General features: G+C 37.7%; 1 long non-coding RNA gene across 1 annotated transcript in view; it reads right to left on the bottom strand.

The window, feature by feature from the left end:
- Positions 1 to 578: 578 nt before the first annotated feature.
- LOC117530119 overlaps positions 579 to 6000 on the bottom strand; it is a 76023-nt gene continuing 70601 nt past the window's right edge. The window contains exon 3 of the long non-coding RNA XR_004566188.1: positions 579 to 663. This is a non-coding gene — a long non-coding RNA (uncharacterized LOC117530119). The remainder of the gene's footprint in view (positions 664 to 6000) is intronic.

Here is a 6000-nt window from a genome sequence, read left to right as displayed (position 1 = left end):
ACAGAAGCCAAGTAAACAACCCATGCATGTTACGGTTAAACCCAAACATGAATGGAGTGGATCCAACATGTGGGAGCTGAATGACAGAACAAGAGGATTTATTGGTTGACACAAGTGTAAAGTGCAATACAACAAATGTGGAAAATGTGCAAGGAGGCCTGGAGCATGGAGACCCAGACTGGACTGGGACAGGGAGCCGCAGTCTGCCAGAACCAGAACCAGAGATGATGTGAGGTGATCCAGAGGACTGGAGTGAGTCCGGCGGTGTGGACACCTGAGCCGAGGCACGGGATGAGGAAATGATGACCCGAGCCAAGTGGCCGTCCATGGAGCTGATGAGGTGTGTGTTCGCTGTGGAGTGACAGGCAAAGGTGAGTACTGTCATGGAGATGTCCAAACAGACAGTAGCACAAAAAGACTGTTGAGCACAAAAAGGCTGAGTCCAGGCTGGCATAAAGCAGTGAGCACAGAGCAATCACAGCATAGGAACGCTTTAGCAGAACTGTGTACAAACGCACAAACTCTGACTAGGAAGGCAGAGGAGCCAGAGACTCTGTGTTGCGACAACTGAGCTTCTGGTGAAGGTGGAGGAGTTGAACTGGGGTTTAAATGCAGCTGGTTTGATGAATGGCAGGTGTGGTGATCAGCTCCGTGTCATGCCACCTGGAAACAGAAAAGGAGGAAAGGCAGAACCAGGCAGGAGCCACGGCAGCACACAACAATGTATTTAATGAATGAATGAATGAATGAATGAATGAATGAATGAAGAAATTTATTTGGCACGCAAAGAAGCTCTCACTCACTCACTCACTCACTCACTCACTCACTCACTCACTCACTCACTCACTCACTCACTCACTCACTCACTCACTCACTCACTCACTCACTCATCTTCAACCGCTTTTCCGGGTTCGGGTCATAGGGGCACCAGCTCCAGCAGGGGACTCCAGACTTCCCTTTCCGTGCCACATTGACCACCTCTGACTGGGGGATCCCGATGCATTCCCAGGCTAGTGTGGAGATATAATCTCTCTATCTAGTCCTGGGTCTTCCCCGGGGTCTCCTCCCAGATGGACGTGCCTGGAACACCTCCCTTGGGAGGCGCCCAGGAGGCATCCTTACCAGATGCCTGAACCGCTTCAGCTGGCTCCTTTCAATGCAAAGGAGCAGCGAATCCGAGCTCCCCACAGATGACCGAACTTCTCACCCTATCTCTAAGGGTTAGGGTTAATCCAACAATGCACTCATGTGCCCGAAAGGGTGTAGGCAGAAGCAAAAGCTTGTAAACACCCACCCCTTTAAACAAAAAATAAAAATTATACATATGTATATATATATGTATGTACATATGACAACTAATACAAAGTATAAATTAATCCCTGAACTAAAATTTCAAAAACACAAACATGCAAACAGCAGTGCAGCAAAAACAAAACAAAATCAAGAAACCTAATTCATCATGCTATAACAAGTAATCAAATAATTTTTGTAGAGCCTTTTAAAGCCAACCAAATTACCGAGTGATTTTATGTTATCCGGACAATTATTCCAAATATTAACACATTTAACAGAAACACAATGACTTTTTACGGTAGTCAAATATTTGATGTCTGAAATAATAATTATGCTTCTCGCAAATTCTAACTGGAATCCCTCATTTTGAACAGGTCCTGGACATGTATGTTGTGGTAAAAGTTTATTTTAATTTTTAATTTCTTAAAACTACAGTGTGTAGTGTTTAGGGCATTTAGTAGCTGAAATGGAAATGGAATATTGCATTCATAACTATCTGTTAAACATTAAACCTGCAATAAACTGATGTGTTAGAATGAAATGTTCATATTTGTATGGCCGTACTTACATACTTACTATGCCAAAAAAAAAAAAAAAAAATACAGGAATTAGTGTTTGCTCTCTTAAACACTCTATGCTGGTTACTAGTGTAGGCTACCAAGTTTGAGGAAGGGATGCACCGATCCACATTTTTTTCACTTCCAATCCAATCTATACCTGAATTTGGATAGCTACAGATACCGATATTATTTCGACACCAGAGCTCTTTTTGCTTTAATATTATTATTATCATCATTGATGTTGACTTTATATAAGGATATTTTGTATCCCCAGTTATACTGCTTCATGATGAAGTGGTATAGAGGAGGATTTTCTTAAAAAGAAGACCTGAAATTTGAGCTCTAGCCCTGGTGCGGTCCAGGGGGCAAGGCCCCCTGAAGCTATAGGGTTTTATGCCTCTAAAACATTATTGGCAAGCCCTATTTTAACAAATTTTTAGTGGGTTTAGATGCATTGAAAGCAAGAAAAATAGACAAAAAAAAAATAAAATAAATTTATGTTGTAATATTTGTAATATCAAAGTTCTTTTTCTGTTTCTGTCAAAGTTTAAGTTAATAAAATAAATAACGTCAAGGTTAAAAACAAATTATTTGCACAGTACATTTAATCCAGTGGAGGAGGCAGAGTTTTTCATCTTGACTTTTTTTTCAACATTTTTGAGTGGGATTGCATTACTTAAAAAATGTTGTTTGTCTTGTCTGTCTAATTGTCTTGTTTGAACAAAAGCTGAACCTGGACTGATTTGATTGTCAAACCTGCTGTTTTAAAGATGAAAAACTTTCTGAATCAGTTTTTCACACTTTCCAGTTTATGATTGTTATGATTAATGAGCGTGTAGCACTAATGTTGCTGTTCCACAAATGATCATGGGATCATATGTGTAAACAGTAAACAGTTTTGAAACAGTTCCAATAAAAAACTACTCTCTCTCTCTCTCTCTCTCTCTCTCTCTTTATCTCTCTCTCTTTCTCCCTCTCACCGTTTTGCTGCTAAGAGCAAACTTGGAACTTTTTGGAAACACAAAGCCTTTCAACTGAAAAATAAACCATAAATTTCTAAATGTATCATCAGCTACGAGCACAGAAGGAACTTTGGGTTAATACTGAAGGATTTTGATGGAGTTTTTTCCCCCATTCAGTGGATAGAAACTCTGTTCAGCTGCGCTCTGAGCTCAGTGTTTCACAGCCTCACAGGACACTGTAGTGGCTGATTTTTCATCACACATTTACAATTCAGTTCATTTTTCAGAAAATCCATGCTCAGTAGCACAGCCAATTTGAACCCGAGAGCCGGGCGGAAATTTGTTGCCCACCATGGCTAGAACCCTGCTCCTCAACTGCGGAAGAGACCTCTCTCAAACAGCTCGGCCTCAGTTCAGAAACCTCCCCCTCCTCCCTCCCCTCCTCACACTCATCAGCAAGCAGAGCATAGATGCTATGAAGGTCTGACAGAACATCAGCAGAACCCAACTGGGTCAGTCCATCTTTAAGTGCTTATTACTCAAAAAGTATGCTAGATAAAGCAAAGATTTTTCTCCTATTAATTTGACATATTAGACCACATACACAAGAAAACCAAAGTTATTGCTATTTCAGGAGTGACAGAACAATTTTTATTAATATGGTTGTTTTTTAATTTAAAAAAAAAAATTGCTTGTTTTTACAACCTCATTTGGCCATGTGGCCATTTGAATAACAGTTTCATGTTTTCACAATGAGTTCTTATATATCCGAATATGATATAACCAAAAAAAAAAAAAAAAAAAAAATGTGTTGTTACTGGCCTTCCTGTTGGAGTTATTATTTTTTTTTGTGTGTATATATAAATTCAGGCGTTATAGTTGTCAGGCTGGATTATACAGTGAGAATTATTGTATATGTACTTTGCATTCAATTTTTGAAGAGCAATTTAATGCAATGGTTGCTATTGTGACTTTATTATTAGCATCATATCCTTGGTTCACATTAGGGTGGTCCATAAAAATGGTCAAACTTTTTTTTCAAAAAATGTCAAGTCTCACCCTCTAAATTTGTTGTACCTAACATAAAAACACATCATGTACAATTTCATAAAACTCTAATAATTTTTACTGGTAGCACACAGCCCTTAAAGGTTTTGCTGGCAATAACTTTGTCATATAGTATGGTCATTTCCAGATATTTCCAAAATATTTCTGTCAGTTTAATATTGATATGTCAGGACAGAAATTATGGCAATACATTGGAAAATCAAATCTTTTCATATCCCATAAAATAGTTAACACTAAAACATGAATTGTGAGATGCAGTTCTTCTCGTACATGTATCATGCATACCTACATATTGGGGTAGCGAAGATTTTGTAACAATCAAACATTGCATTTTCATTTTATTGATGAAATACTGTTTCATTATTAATAAATTTAAATAAGTCTATGCTTTATATATTTCCACATATATTTTGATCTAGCTCCAAACAATAATATTCTTTATGCCTTGCAGTACTTAATATTCAAAAATGTATGAATCAGCACAAGAACCAATTATACAGCTGTGTAACATAAGAGAACATCCTTTACATGATAATGATATTTAAGTTGCTTGCATCATGACCAAGACTTGCTGCCGTTTCAGTCAGAATATAGGCGGCACTTCTGTCTGTTGTTTTGGTCCTATCCAATGCTGCTGCAAGTCCTGGTGTTACAACAGCTTTAATTTTACTGGCTTTTTGTGGCACTGGCATAACAAATTCTTCATCTGGACTTTCTGTGTTCACTCTGGCTGGAGACAGTGTCCGGTAGTGAGACATTAGATGGTCCAGGCTCCTCCAGTTTCTCTTTGTATTTTGCGTCTGCAGCTTTCCTTTTTTCTGCTCTTTGTTCTTTGGCAGTTTGTATTTTATCTACACCTGTCATGCATCCTCTACCTTTCTCTCGCTGAGCAAGTAGGAACTGTCTGTCATCTTCAAACTTTATCATTGTTAGGACATCCTGATGTGCCATGTCAAACAAGTCCTCCAAAGATTCACAAAACACTGTTTCATCTTTCTTCTGCTTGTCTGTATTGCGATTCTTGGTCTTTTTCAATGTTTTCCATTTTCCGAACACCTTTTCTAACTTTGTGATCAGATGCTGCTTTGCCCTCAGTGGGATTCTAGCTCTCTCCCAAAAAGGAATTGCCATGTCTATAGAGGTCACAGCAGCATCATGGACAGTTTTCTTCAAATCAGTGTGTTTGAAGAAAAATACCTTGAGTATTTGCCCATTTGAGGGCAATTTGTTTCCCTTTATTTCAGTCGGTGGAACCAATAAGGTATACAAATGTTCTACTTCTAGTAGCTGACATGTTTTACTGAAGTTTCCAGTTAATGGTTAAGCATGTTAAGTCAGCAAGTGTCTCTTTTTACATTTATCTCATGTTAGATTCACCATCACCAAAGATCTGAAAGAAAAGAAGCTGTGAATTGAAGCAAAATTTTCAGCTTGTAGCCTAAAATAACATTTTTGAAAGTATGTTGTTTGTGAGAAATATTTAAACCCAGGTATAGTTTTAAATTGAATATAAAATTATACTTTAGTTACACTCAGGTGGTTAACTTCTATCCTCTTTATAAGTGATGTGATTAGATACTGGATAATGGATAACCTATTGCACGGGCACTCGGGCAGTGATAATTGATATATTTACAACCTTCAGCTATGATGTGCTACCTCTAAATATTAATGTATGACAAAAATATTTGGCAAGCTTTCTTTTTTCCCAAAGCATCATAAAATGAAGGGGTGAGAGTAATGAATTTCCAACTTTTATTTTTTTGAACCACCCTAGTTCACATGTATTGAATAAAAAGTCATGGATGGCTAAAACAATGATTTGTATTTAATGATTATGCAATGTAAATATTTATGATTATGTAAAATATCTAGAAGTTGAGCTTTTCACTTGCTTTTGGTCAGATGTCACTGAGTGATCAATACATGTCAGTACTTGTCTTATTGCATATGTTGTAATCATACTTGAACTTGAAGAATATACCTTGTCAGGCTTTTCTGTGCATGTCCAAAGTCAATGATACATGTCAGTACTTGTCTTATTTCATCTGATGTCGGCAAAAAGTACATGATCTTAGGTAAGTACACTCAACAAAAATATAAACGCAACACTTTTG

This window comes from Thalassophryne amazonica, chromosome 2 (genome assembly GCF_902500255.1).
Source record: "Thalassophryne amazonica chromosome 2, fThaAma1.1, whole genome shotgun sequence".
Lineage (NCBI taxonomy): Eukaryota > Metazoa > Chordata > Actinopteri > Batrachoidiformes > Batrachoididae > Thalassophryne > Thalassophryne amazonica.
This window is presented reverse-complemented; position numbering and strand designations above follow the sequence as displayed.